At 38.0% G+C, this 15,341-nt stretch overlaps 1 protein-coding gene and 1 pseudogene across 8 annotated transcripts in view; both read left to right on the top strand.

Moving 5' to 3' along the window:
• The window catches only part of RPRD2 (regulation of nuclear pre-mRNA domain containing 2), a 95,344-nt gene that overhangs the window by 49,055 nt on the left and 30,948 nt on the right, over nucleotides 1-15,341 (top strand). The window lies entirely within an intron of this gene.
• Nucleotides 11,316-14,072, top strand: LOC112585566 (annotated as a pseudogene).

The raw sequence follows: 15,341 nt of genomic DNA, 5'->3' as shown, positions 1-15,341 counted from the left end.
TGCCATAGACAATACATAAGCAAATGGTTATGGCTGTGTTCCAATAAAACTTTATTTACAAAACAGGCAGCAGACCAGATTTGGCCTGAGGTTTGTAGTTTGCAACCCCTTGGCCTACATAGAATCCAGAGATTATTCAAGAGAGTTCAGTTAAATAGCCAGATTCAAGTTCAACATAGAAAAGCAGTAGATTTCCTGTGTATGTTAATAGTAACCAATTAACAGTGTGATTAGGGGATTTATGGAAGGCTTGCTTCTGCCATGAAGCATAAAGGCCACCTTCTCCCTGTAAGTTTGGTGGTGGGCCCAGTGCATCTTTGTGGGCCTCTGCCAGTGTTGAGTAGTCATGGACTAGCAACCAGTTGTTCGTTTGTTTGTTTGAACTACTTTTGTATTGTAAAAACTAAACATTCCAAGGACAAGACACTTAACATCCTGATAGAGAAACGAGCAAAGAATGGGGACAGGCAGAAGACATATAAATTAAAGAAAAGAATTTTCAACTCAACTATACAAAGAAATAGAAGTTTAAATGCAACTTTTCACACTAATCAAAAGAGTGGAGTTCTTTTTACTAATGGAAGCCAGGCGTCTCTGTACTGCTGGTGAGAGTATAAATTAGAACTTTTCTTGAAAGCCATTTGGCAGAATTTGTTCAAAGGCTTTAAATGATCTGTCCTCCAGAAATTCTCGAGTAATTGAGAGCCTATAAACTCTCCATCCTCTTTGACCCAGGAATGTGACTCATAGAAATCTATCTTGAAGAAAAAAATCAGAAATACAAAGATTGTCTTCAAAGGATGTACATTGCAGAATTTATTGAAGTTGGAAACAAATGGTTAAATTGTGATTATTTTCTTTTAAATGTAATTAGGGAAAAAAGATTCTTTTTGCAACACAAAATAATGCCTCCTGCTGCTGCTGCTGCTAAGTCACTTTAGTCGTGTCCGACTCTGTGTGACCCCATAGATGTCAGCCCGCCAGGCTCTCCTGCCCCTGGGATTCTCCAGGCAAGAACACTGGAGTGGGTTGCCATTTCCTTCTCCAAAATAATGCCTCCTATCCCCCAAGTAAAGGAAACCTTACCCAAAAATAACATAAAAAGTATGTAAAGCTTTTACAGAGAAGAATTTCTGAACTTTACTAAAGGATATTAAAGAAAATATGTGTAAATGAAGTGATAGATATATAATTTTGAAGGGAAAGATCTGGTATTGTTATTCTTTCCCAAAATGTAGACTATAAATTCATTGTAATCACAGTCAGAATCTCAATAATATTTAATGTAGAAGGATAAAATATCCAAGATGATTATTTATAAGAACATTGAAGTCAGAGCTCCCCTGTCATTTATTTGTATATATTTTAAAACAGTAATAGAATCAAGAGTAGAAGACTGTTATGAGTGAAACAGAATATATCCTCACTTATAAAGAAATTGATTGTAATATAGTGTTAGTTGCACAGTCGTGTCCGACTCTTTGCACCCCTATGGACTGTGGCCTGCCAGGCTCCTCTGTCCATGGAATTCTTCAGACACGAATATTGGAGTTGGTAGCCATTCCCTTCTCCAGGGGATGTACCAGATCCAGGGGTCAAACCCCAAGTCTCCTGCATTGCAGGCAGATTCTTTACCATCTGAGGTAAAGTATATGATAAATGAGAGGATATTAGGATATGAGCTTTAGTATTCCATAAATAGCCACATCCTAACCACCACTACCCCCTTTTAAATTTCTGTTCACAGTTACACTTTGCAAATTCATTTCTCTTAATTTAAGGCTATCATTTTAATCGCTTTAATTTAGGAGGGGCAAATGTTTAGAAATTCCAGGCAGGTAACCTAGGTGAGTGAAGTGGGTTGATTGTAAGGAAAAATCCATCTAAAAGGGACAGCAGCTATTCAGCTCTAGCCTATGGCCGTAAAGAAACATAACTTCAGTGTTAACATATGTTGTCAGACCTTCCAAAAAACTTTGTCATTTTTAAGCTAGGTCAAAATCTAGATTCGTATATGAAGTTTCCCAAATTTTAAATGTGTGAAACTAAGTCATATTCTAAAAAATTTATTGCTAGCCAAACAAAATATATCTGAGAAGTAAATTTTAGGGTTACAAATAAATTTTAGCACGTGGGTGAATTTGCAAATACAAAATCTGCAATTAACGAGAATCAGCTATATTTAGAAATCTTAACAAAAGATGTATAAGATCATGTTGAAAAAATTATAAAACATAATTGAGAAACAGTATGGAAAACTGAAACAAATAATTCGTGGATAGGGAAGACTCAATATTTAATGATATCATTTCTTTCCAAACTGATTTATAAGTCCAGTGCAATCTTAATTAAGATCTTAATAGTTTCCCCCCATTTTACAAATTTATTTATTTGCTTTTGTACAATGTATTAATTCCTGGAACATATGTTGTGTATTTACTAAGTGCTTCGCACTGTTAATGATCTGAGATTTAGACAACGAATAACACACGGTGTAGCCTGGACACAGCATGAGTAGGGGGACCAGTAATGTGATGACTGCTGCAGTGGAGTTATCTCAGCTTGCAGTGGGGGCAGCTAAAGTACAAACTGATTTTGAATTTTGTATGGAAGTGCAGAGAGCTCCCTCTTCTTCCCCCACGAAGAAAAAGCCGAGAAACTCTTGAAGAGTAACAAGGTGGGAAGACAGGCTCTACCAGGTTTCAAGACTGGTTATAAAGCTGTGATAAAGAAAGCAGAATTATATTTGCCCAGAGATAACCAAAGAAAGCTGTAGAACATAATACAAAGTCAAAAACAGACCAGTGTATATGTATACTTGGTTGCTGTGTGAAAAAGAACTTTTTCATAATATTGCTGGGGCAGATTTGCTATATAGGAAAGATTAGATCCTGTGCACATCATACACAAAAATCAATTGCATATATTAAATACAAATATGAAAGAGCTACAGATCTTTTGGAGACAACATAGGAGATTGATAAATTCAGCTACATTAAAATGAAAACCTACCATTTAATTAAAAGACACTATAAAGAAGGAAAAGACAAGCCACAGAGTGAGAAAAAATATTCTGCAGTCAACAAAAGATTTATATACAGAATATATAAAAAATTACAAATAATAAGAGAAAGATAATATATTAAAGATTTTAGTTATAACTGGCTTATATGAGAAATCAAGCCAGAAATCGTTTAAATACTTATTAATGACTTTTTAAAACAATAAGTGTTAATAATCAAAACTTACAGTTTTAATAGTGTTTTTTGTTCTTGCAGATCTCTTTAATATCTGGCTTAATAGCAGACAGCTGTATTTTCTTACCTCCTTTTGCATTCAGTTTGTTTTGATAGCACATGTCATGTAGCCCTAGAATTGCTGAAATATATCATTACATATCATATACATTAAGTCCTGATCAGGAGAGAGAAATCACATACCAGTAATTTAAACAGGGAAAATTTAATATAATGGATCGTTGAGGGGCTTTTCTGCCAGTCCAGTGGTTAAGACTCCACGCTTCCAATGCACGGGGTACAGGTTCAATCTGTGGTTAGGAAACTAAGATTCCACATGCCACAGGTGTAGCAAAATAAATTTTAAGAAGCTTAACTTTGGAGGGAAAAAAGGACCGTTAAGTAGGTAAAAGGTAGCTAACTACTAGAAAGAATAAAATAACTCTTAAGGTGATATGGAATAGTATGTGCTGAAAGCAGCTACTACTTCTGAACCTGAGGGAAAAGTAAATAACTACCCCCACCCTAACCCACTCCAAGCTGAGATTCAGACCTCAGGAAAGAGTAGATGGCTGTAAGAACATGCTGCCTGTCACTAGTGGTTTAGAAACAGGTCAGAGAGCACTCACCACTGAACTACAAGAGCTGTGCTGAAATGCTGCCAGGGTACCTCTGTGCTGATCCACTTGAAAATATAACCCTGAAAGAGGAATCCCTACTGCTTCTTCCAGCTTCTCAGTGTCACTCCAGGGCTCTCTGTTGGCAGAATCCAACTCTGAACCAATGGGAAATAGAGTTTTCAGTGTCTGGCCCCAGTACAAAGAAGGACGTGTTGGAGCTTAGAGGCAATAAAGCAATAACTTGCACACGTACAAATCTTTAAGTCCACCAGTACAAACATTAGCAAAATTGTGGCACAGTGGAAGCTCTCTTATACTGTTAGTTTTGAGGGTTGATTGGTATAAAACAACCTCATCTTTTTTTTTTTAAGTTTGTTACATATACCCTGTGATCTTGTAGTTCCAACCCTAAGCTTTTAAAAACCCTGAGAAACTTCCATATTTGCAGCAAGATCATTGGAAGGGAATTTTTAATACCAACTTTGTCTATGGTAATAAAAATTTGGGGGAATTCCGTGGCAGTTCAATGGTTAGGACTCCATGCTTCCACTGCAAGGGGGCCAGGTTCAGTCCCTGGTTGGAGAACTAAGACTGCAAACCACACAGTCCAGCAGAAGAAGAATAAAGTGAAAACCTTAATTTAAAAAAAAATTGGAAACACTTTTTACAGTAAGGTGAATGAATTGTGGCATACTGGAATATCAAACAGCAAAGAAAATTAATGGATTTCAGTTATATGCAATGATATAGATAAATCTCACAAAATACTGGTTGGAAGTACAAAGGAATATTTCTGTATACATAGTATGAATCCATTTATATAAAGTTCAAGTTTGGCAGAAAAATAAACTTGTTTATACTTCAGCCAGTCAGTTCAGTCGCTCAGTCATGTCTGACTCTTTGTGACCCCATGGAGCTCAGCACGTCAGGCTTCCCTGTCTGTCACCAACTCCTGGAGCTTACTCAAACTCTTGTCTGTTGAGTCGGTGATGCCATCCAACCATCTCATTTCTCTGTCATCCCCTTCTCCTCCTGCCTTTGATCTTTCCCAGCATCATGGTCTTTTCCAATGAGTCAGTTCTTTGTATCAGGTGGCCAGAGTATTGGAGTTTCAACTTCAGCATCAGTCCTTCCAGTGAATATTCAGGACTGATTTCCTCTAGGATGGACTAAAGGAACCTTTAGGTTGGATCTCCTTACAGTCCAAGGGACTCTCAAGAGTCTTCTCCAACACCATAGTTCAAAAGCATCAATTCTTCAGTGCTCTGCTTTCTTTATAGTCCCAACTCTCACATCCATACATGACTTCTGGGAAAACCATAGCTTTGAGTAGATGGACTTTTGTTGGCAAAGTAATGTCTCTGCTTTTTAATATGCTGTCTAGGTTAGTCATAACTTTTCTTCCCAGGAGCAAACATCTTTTAATTTCACGGCTGCAGTCACCATCTGCAGTGATTTTGGAGCCAAAGAAAATAAAGTCTGTCACTGTTTTCCCTTGTTTCCCCATCTATTTGCCATGAAGTGATGGGACCAGATGCATGATCTTAGTTTTCTGAATGTTGAGTTTTAAGCCAACTTTACACTCTCTTCTTTCACTTTCATCAAGAGTTTCTTTAGTCCTTCTTTGCTTTCTGCCATAAGGGTGGTGTCATTTGCATATCTGAGGTTATTGATACTTCTCCCGGCAGTCTTGATTCCAGCTTGTGCTTCATCCAGTCCAGCATTTCGCATGATGTACTCTGTATAAGTTAAATAAGCAGGGTGACAGTATACAGCCTTGTTTATACTTAACCTATTTTTAAAACAAAATTAAGGAAATAGGTATAAAAGTCTAGGTAAATGGTAAATTTACACAATCCCTTCCATCCCAGGTAAATGGAAGGGATTGTGATCTTGAAGGGACCCACTCAGGTCCTCTAGGTAGCCAGTAGTGTATTATTTCTTGACCTGGGTTGTGATTACATGGGTATTCACTTTTTAAGTATCTGTTAATATATATCATATGTAATTATATATTATATGCAGCTTTTCTGTAAGATTTATTTGGACTAAACAGTTTTCAAATTACAATTTTAAGTAAATGACTTTAAGAAGTTGGTTCCCTTTGAAAATTGAATTGGCAGCCTGGTAGAACAAATTATGTAGTTAGTCATAGAGCAGTACAGTATTCCCAGTTAGGTATCAGTTCTGTAAGATTTTATTTATTCTATCCCTTCACCTTTCTTATAGATCTAGTATCCTCAAGAAGTTTTCCTTTCCTAACTTGTTTTTCAAATTTTACTTAATCTTTTTTTAAATTTAAATGTATTTATTTTTGATTGGAGGATAATTGTTCCATAATACTGTGTTGGCCCTGCCATATATCAACATGAATCAGCCACAGGTACATGTATGTCCCTTCCCTGTTGAGCCTTGCTCCCATCCCCTACCCCACCCTTCCTGACTTTTCTTCCCCAGTCTGGATTAAGCAGGTCTTCTTTGCTATCATTATACCTACCGCTTCTTTTGTCATAGCCCCTAACACACCACTTTATAATTGATATACTTGCTTTTTGTCACCAGTTTCTATCTCCCAGACTTAGAGCTTCTGCTCCCAGCACAATGCTTGTCACTTCATAGGTGGTTGGTTAGCTTGATGCATGGATGGAAATACCATGGAGTGCTATAAAGCTGTGTTTCTTAGGTATAGGCCTAGTTATTCATTGGTGGGTCCATGGATATAGTTTAAAGCGTCATTGGATTGTCTAAGCATATTGAATATCATCTGTATGATTACCTTATTAGCAGTTCTGTGAGTCATTTTCAGTGGCTCTATTGTGTGTTTGTATTTTGGTATAAGACAGTATTACTTTATCAGAGGCTAATGAGGAAAGGTTAAAGGTAACTTTAAATAATTGTATCAGTTGAAGGCACTAATAATTTTAGCATACACTAAAGAAATAAATTTGTAGTAGTTCAAATGGATAAAAATGGTGAAATAACGGAATGATAATGGTATTAGTGGTCTTAAAAAAGTTTCAAACAATGTATATAGTATCATATTTGCATTGCAATTTGGTTTCAACAAAATATCAGTTATAACTTTAAATCAGTGTTTATATGAATGGTATTTACTATATTTTTGTTTAATTTGAAAATTTTGACTTGTAGTTGTTGAAGAACTATAAAATGTTTTCCAGAGAATCATATAGGGTAAAAAGATATAGAGACTTTGTGATCATCTTCATAAGCAATCCAAGAGAATTTACAGACTTATGAGGGTTCAGTGAGGTTGCTGAATACAAATCAACATACAGGAATCAGTAGCATTTCAGTTGGAGAAGGCAATGGCAGCCCACTCCGGTACTCTTGCCTGGAGAATCCCAGGGACAGGGGAGCCTGGTGGGCTGCCGTCCATGGGGTTGCACAGAGTCAGACACGACTGAAGTAACTTAACAGCAGCAGCAGCATTTCAGTATGTCAGAAATAACCAGTTATAATAAAATGATATTATTAACATTAACAAAAAAGCTCTAGATACCTAGAATAAAAGTGTGTTTAGACCTTTATGGAGAAAACTGTAAACTTTCAAAAAGATAAACATTCAGCATATAAATACAGTACACTTTAATCAAGTTCCTAATAGGATATTTTAAGAAATTTGTTATACTGATTGTAAAATTCATATAGAGGAGTCAGTGTCTTAGGAGTAGCCAAAACTGTTGATAAAAAGCAAGTAGGGGACTTCCCTGGTGGTACAGTGGATAAGAATCCACCTGCCGGTGCAGGGAACACAGGTCCAAGCCCTGGTCCAGGAAGATTGCACATCCCTCAGAGCATCTAAATGCTTTGTGCCGTAACTCCTGAGCCAGTGCTCTAAGCCCTTGAATCACAATTGCTGAGGCCTGTGTGCCTGGAGCCTGTACTACACAGCTAGAGAAGTGAGCATACTGAGAAGCCTGAGCACCTCAACAAAGAGTAGCCCCTGCTCACTGCAACTGGACAAAGCCCACAAGCAGCAGTGAAGACCCAGTGCAACCAAAAATAAATAAATTTAACAAAACAACCAAGTAGGTCTTAACCTATGAAATATCAAGAGTTATTATTTGGTTTAGTTTCTAATACATGTTTTTAGTGATATTGTGTGTGAAGGGATGATGGGATGGCTGAAATAGCTCTGCCTATAATGATTTCATGACCTGTATATTTGACAAAATGAATAAAAAAGTGAAATTATTCTCAATAAAAATCTGATATAGGGAAAAAATAATTATTATTTGGTACAGTAATTAAAAGAGGATGATATTAATGCAAGGATAGACAAATAGATTTAAGGAACAAAACAGAGAGCCCACAGATGCACCCATACCTATATGGGACCAATGTAAATGGTAGAAGTCGCATTGCAGTTCATTGGGGGAAAGATGCAGTCTTCAATAAGTGATTCTGGGACATGGGCTTTCTGTGTGGAAGAAATAAAATTAAATGTTTCTCAATACCGCACACAAAAGCATATTCCAAATGAATTACTCTGATATATAAAATAAAACTTTAAAATGTTAGAAGAAAATGAATATTTTCCTGACTGTAAGGGTTAGTTTAGAAAGCTCTTAAGACCTAAAGAACAGATAATAAAGAAAAGTATAAATTTAATTACATCAAAATTAAACTGCATTATAGAAGACACTCTAAAATTAAAGACAAGTGACACACGAGGGAAAACATGTTATAGGCAAATAAAAAAGATACATTTTTATAAATGGGGGTTATTTTAGGCTATACAGAGCAGTGCGTTTTTATTTATTTTTCTTTGGCTGCACTGGGTGTTTGTCACAGAGTGTGTAGGCTTCTCATTGCAGAGCAAGGGCTCAGTAGTTGTGGCTCGTGGGCTTCTCTTGTTGCCGTGTGTGGGCTTAGTTGCCCGGCAGCATGTGGGATCTTAGTTCCCTGACCAGGCATAGCACCCGAATTCCCTAGATTGGAAGGTGGATTCTGATTAAGTATTGACTACTTGCTCCTTGAGTTGACCCCATTATTTGGTCTTCCGTTTGGTCAGTTGGCAAATATTTAAGAAGCTTCAAGATACAGCACATTACTGTAATGGTGTACCAGAAATAAGATATTGATAAAGAAAAGATATTCCCCTGAGTGAGGCACAAGATTATGCTGTTTGGTTCTGGTTGGTTGGTTGGTTTTGTGTTGTTCATGTTTGTTGTTGTTGGATTTTGGCCACATGGCTTGTGCCCGGTTCCCCAACCAGGGCTTGAACCCCGGGCCCTTGGAGTCTTAACCACTGGACTGACAGGAAATTTCCTTATTCTGTTTAACTCTGATAGCTGGGCACCTCTTCTTACATTCTTCATCAGCTTTGTGCTTTACTTTTTTGTTTTGAAAGTGGTCCGAGGCAAGGGTTGCTAGTATACAAAGCATCTATTCAGCATCCTAGCAATTGTGCAAATCAATAAATTTTTTTGTTACTTACAAGTCAAACAGCAAAGTTTATATTTAATTATTTTATGATGTGTATGTGGTAGTAGTTGTATGTTCTGTAGAAATTGAGGTTGTGATCAGTAATGGCTGAAATAGAGGTCTAGAATTACAAGGTAAGTAAAACAGCTATTCTGGATTTTTTTTTTTTTTTTTTTTAGTTGAATTTGTAAATTCAAGAGATGGTTATATTGTGGGAGTTTGAGAGTTCTGTGTTCGTATAAATGAAAAACAAATCTAGCCAAAATTTAAACCTAACAAATTATCTAGTAAAAATAATTTTACAAATGAAGAAACCTAGTTCCCCAAAGACTTCTTACTAAAACCAGAACTAAAATGTCTAGTTTCATCATCTCATGCTTTGTTGACTATATTTTACTCTAGTCTTATTTATATGATTTTCTATCAATTGCTATTTCTCCAGCGTATTTTACTTGAGGATTTTGGTGAATAGCTATTGGGACTTCATAATGAATAGTTGGGTTTGAAAATGACAAAGTCTAGTTGTCATTCATTTACTATGTAGTGAACACCTTGTAGATGCTGAAGAGCTCAGTTCAGTTCAGTTCAGTCGCTCAGTCGTGTCCGACTCTTTGCGACCCCATGAATCGCAGCACGCCAGGCCTCCCTGTCCATCACCAACTCCCGGAGTTCACTCAGACTCACGTCCATCGAGTCAGTGATGCCATCCAGCCATCTCATCCTCTGTCGTCCCCTCCTCCTCCTGCCCCCAATCCCTCCCAGCATCAGAGTCTTTTCCAATGAGTCAACTCTTCGCATGAGGTGGCCAGAGTACTGGAGTTTCGGCTTTAACATCATTCCTTCCAAAGAAATCCCAGGGCTGATCTCCTTCAGAATGGACTGGTTGGATCTCCTTGCAGTCCAAGGGACTCTCAAGAGTCTTCTCCAACACCACAGTTCAAAAGCATCAATTCTTCAGCACTCAGCTTTCTTCACAGTCCAGCTCTCACATCCATACGTGACCACAGGAAAAACCATAGCCTTGACTAGACGGACCTTTGTTGGCAAAGTAATGTCTCTGCTTTTGAGTATGCTGTCTAGGTTGGTCATAACTTTCCTTCCAGGGAGTAAGCGTCTTTTAATTTCATGGCTGCAGTCACCATCTGCAGTGATTTTGGAGCCCCCCAAAAGAAAGTCAGCCACTGTTTCCGCATCTATTTGTCACTGAGTTATACATTTAAAAAATGATTAATGGGCTTTCCTGGTGGTCCAGTGGTTAAGAATCCATCTGCTGATGCAGGTGACACAGGTTTGATCTCTGGTCCAAAAACATCGCACATACCACGGGACAACTAAGCTGGTGTACCACAACTATTAACCCTGCGCAGCGCCCCCTCCAAAAAAAGACATTAAAATGGCTTAAAGAGGAAGACTTGACACCATAAAACTTTAAGAAAACATAGACAAAACATTCTCTGACATAAATGTTTTCTTTAGTCAATATCCCAAGGCAAAAGAAAATAAAAGCAAAACTGGTGTAATTAAACTCAGAAGCTTTTGCACAGCAAAGGAAACCATTAACGAAAAGAAAAGACAATTTATGGACTGGGAGAAAGTATTTGCAAGTAATGTGACTGACAAGGGTTTATTTTCCAAAATATAGCTCATTCAGCTCAATTTAAAAAAAACTGTCAAAAAATGGACAGAACGCTTAAAATTGTGTTTTCTCCAAGGACAACATCCAGATGGCTAACAGGCACCTGAAAAGATACTCGACATCACTGTATTAGAGAAATGCAAGTCAAAACAATAGTGAAGAATCACCTCACACAGAGCTGGTCATCATCAAAAAGTCTACAAATAATAAATGCTGGAGAAGGTGTGGCAAAAAAGGAACCCTCCTATAGTGTTAGTGGAACTGTAAATTGGTGCAGCTACTATGGAGAACAAAAAGTTCCTTAAAAATTAAAAGATAAATATTCCCCAGTGTTCATAGCAGCACTGTTTACCACAGCCAAGACATGGAAACCACCTAAGTATCCATCAGCAGATGAATGGATAAAGAAGATACAAGTTATAAATGATACAATGAATTTATTTACAAAATAAAAACAGATTCACAGGTATAGAAAACAAATTTATGGTTACCAAAGGCAGAAATGGATAAATAAGGTTCAGATTAATAGACAGACTCTGCTATATATAAAATGGATAAACAGCAAGGTCCTACTGTATAGCACAGGGAACTATATTTGATACCTTGTAATAACCTATAATGGAAAAGAATAGGAAAACAAATATATATGTGTGTGTATATAACCAAATTACACTGCTTTACACCAGAAATTAAAGCAACATTATAAATCAATTCTACTTCAATTTTTCTTAAAGAAAGAAAAATATATTAGGAAGCCAAATCAAAAGGATCATACACCATGGTCCAGTGTGAGATACATTCCAAGGATGCAAGGGTGGTTCATCTGTAAATCAACATAATAATCACATTAACAAAAAGAATTAAAAAACATGATCATCTTAATAGAGGCAGAAAAAGCATTTGACAAAATTCAACACCCAGTTATAAAAACTCTCAATAAAGTGGGTACAGAAAGAACATCTTTCAGCATAACATTATAGGCAGTATATGACAAATCCACAACTAAAATAATACTCAGTGGTGATGAACTGAAAGCTGTCCTTCTAAGAATAGGAACAAAGCAATGATGTATATACTCTTGCCATTCTTATTCAACATAGTATTGGAAATTCTAACCAGACCAATTAGGCAGGAAAAAGAAATAAAAGGTATTGGAACAGAAGTATAACTGTCACTATTTGTGGATGACATGATTTTATATAGTTGTTTACTCACTTAATCATGTCCAATTCTTTAGTGATCTCGTGGACTGTAGCCCACTAGGTTCCTCTGTCCTTGGAATTTCCCAGGGATTGAATCTGTGTCTCCTGCATTGCAGGCAGATTCTTTACGCTGAGCCACCATGGAAGCCATAATTTTGTATAGAGAAAATTTTTAAAACTCCACCAAAAGCTTATTCGAAACAATAAGCAAATACAATTAACTTTCAGTATACAAAAGTCAATTTCATTTCTGTGTTAACAATGAGATAGCAGAAAGGCAAATTAAGACAAAAAGCAATCCCATTTAGAATCACAACAAAAAAGAATGAAATACCTAGGATAAATTTAATCAAGGAGGTAAAAGACTTGTGCACTGAAAACTGTAAGACATTGTTGAAAATAACTGAAGACACAAATAAATGGAAAGATATTTCAAGCTCATGGATTGAAAGAATTAACATTGTCAGGTGTTCATACTACCTAAAGCAATCTATAGGTTCAGTGCAATCCCCATCAAAATCCCTATCAAACATCAAAGGATGTTTTCCACCAAAATAGAAAAGAAATTCTAAAATTTATATGAAACCACAAAAGAACCTGAATAGCCAAAGCAATACTGAGAAAAAAGAACACAAAACTATAGGCAGGCATCACATACCCTGATATCAAATGATACTACAAAGCCACAATAACAAAAAACAGCATGGTATTCATAGAAAAACAGTTTCTGTACAACAAGGAAAACCATCAATAAAACAGAAACATAGCCTACTGAATGAGAGAAGAGATCTGCAAATCAAATATCTGACAAGGGGTTAATACCCCAAATATAAACAACCCATACAACTCAACAACAGAAAAACCAATAACTCCCTTTAAAAAAGGAGCAGAGGAGCTGAATGGAGATTTTTTCCAGAGAAGATATACAAATGGCCAGTAGGCAGATGATGTTGAACATTACTAATTGTTAGGGAAATGAAAAAAACCACAGTGAGATATCACCTCATACCCATCAGAATGACTGTTTTCAAAAAGGCATGAAATAACAAGTGTTTGAGAGGATTTGAAAAAAATGGGATCCTCAGACACTGCTGGTGGGAGTGTAAATCCATGCAGCCACTGTGGAAAACAGTATGGAGATTCCTCAAAAAATTAAGAATAAAACTACTGTATGGTCTGAGTATTTATACCAAGAATACAAAAGTACTGATTGGAAAAGATTTATGCACCCCTGTGTCCATCACAGCATTATTTACAATAGCTAAGAAATGAAAACATTGTAAATGTCCATTGATGGTTGAATGGATAAAGAAAAATGTGATATATATATATGTGTGTATACACACACACACAAAAATGGAGTACCACTCAACCATTTAAAAAAAAGATTATCTCTTTCCCTTCGGCTCGCCACTGAAGATCCTGGTGTCGCCATGGGCTGCCGCCCCACCCGGTGTTACCAGTATTGTAAGAACAAGCCTTACCTAAAGTCCCGCTTCTGCCGAGGTGTCCCTGATGCTAAGATCCACATCTTCAGCTTGGGGCATAAGAAGGCCAAAGTGGATTAGTTCCTACTCTGTGGCCACATGGTGTCAGATGAGTATGATCAGCTCTTCTCTGAAGCCCTGGAGGCTGCCCATATTTGTGCCAACAAGCACATGGTGAAAAGCTGTGGCAGAGATGGTTTTCACATCCAAGTGCGGCTCCACCCCTTTCACGTCATCCACATCCACAAGATGTTGTCTTGCGCTGGGGCTGATAGACTCCAGACAGGTATGCGAGGTGCCTTTGGAAAGCCCCAGGGCACAGTGGCCAGGGTCCACATTGGCCAGGTCTTTAATGTCCATCCGCACCAAGCTGCAGAACAAGGAGCATGTGATTGAAGCCCTCCGTCGGGCCAAGTTCAAGTTCTCTGGCCGCCAGAAGATCCACATCTCCAAGAAGTGGGGATTTACCAAGTTCAACGCGTATGACTTTGAGAACATGGCGGCAGAAAAGCGACTCATCCCAGACGGCTGAGGGGCCAATCCATCCCTAATCGTGGTCCCCTGGACAGACGGCGGGCACTGCACACACGCATCAGCGCTGTCCCCTCTTTGATCAAGCTCACCAATAAACGCCAGACGGCTGAGGGGCCAATCCATCTCTAATCGTGGTCCCCTGGACAGACGGCGGGCACTGCACACACGCATCAGCGCTGTCCCCTCTTTGATCAAGCTCACCAATAAACGCCAGACGGCTGAGGGGCCAATCCATCTCTAATCGTGGTCCCCTGGACAGATGGCGGGCCCTGCACACGAGCATCCTCGCTGTCTGCTCCTTAATCACGCTTACCGATAAATGCTGTTTCCTGTCAAAAAAAAAAAAAAAAAATGAAATCTTGCCATTTGTGATAACACAAATGGACCTTGAGGATATTATGCTAAGTGAAATAAGTCAGGTAAAGAAAGAGGTCCCTTATGTTTTCACTCATATATAGAATGTGTTTTAAAAATAAAAATAAATAACCAAACACACACACACATAGACACAGAGGACCAAGTAGTGGTTACCAGCGTGGGAGGATGGTAAAGTGTGAAGTGGATAAAGGGAGTCAGCTGTATGGTGATGGATGGAAAATTAAACTTTGATTATGAGTATGCTCATGAATGTATATAGAAATATAAGGTACTCATGAAACATATAAACCAGTAGTAAAGTTCAATATGTCATCCATAACCTCATTTACCAATAAAAAGTGTCGAACAAGACTTTTTAAGATTTTAGCCCTAGACATCAGAAAAAAATGTTTTAAAATAAATATGAAAAGACATTTGGAAAATAATTTTTTAATTAATTTTTATTTATTTATTTTTGGCTGTGCTGGGTGTTGGTTGTGGCGCACAGGTCTTCACTGCTGTGCACTGTGTTTCTCTAGTTGCAGTGGGTGAGAGCTGCTCTAGAAGTGGTATGTGGCCTGCTCCTTGCAGTGACTTCCTTGTTGCGGAGCAGGGCTCTAGGGCATGTGGGCTTAGATGCCCCACAGCATGTGGGATCTTAGTTCCCAGACCAGGGATGGAATCCTGATTCCCTGCATTGGGCTTCCCTGGTGGCTCAGCTGGTAAAGAATCTGCCTGCAGTGTGGGATACCTGGGTTCGATCCCTGGGTTGGGAAGATCCCCTGGAGAAGGGAAAGGCTACCCACTCTAGTATTCTGGCC

This window comes from Bubalus bubalis, chromosome 6 (genome assembly GCF_019923935.1).
Source record: "Bubalus bubalis isolate 160015118507 breed Murrah chromosome 6, NDDB_SH_1, whole genome shotgun sequence".
Classification (NCBI taxonomy): domain Eukaryota; kingdom Metazoa; phylum Chordata; class Mammalia; order Artiodactyla; family Bovidae; genus Bubalus; species Bubalus bubalis.
This window is presented reverse-complemented; position numbering and strand designations above follow the sequence as displayed.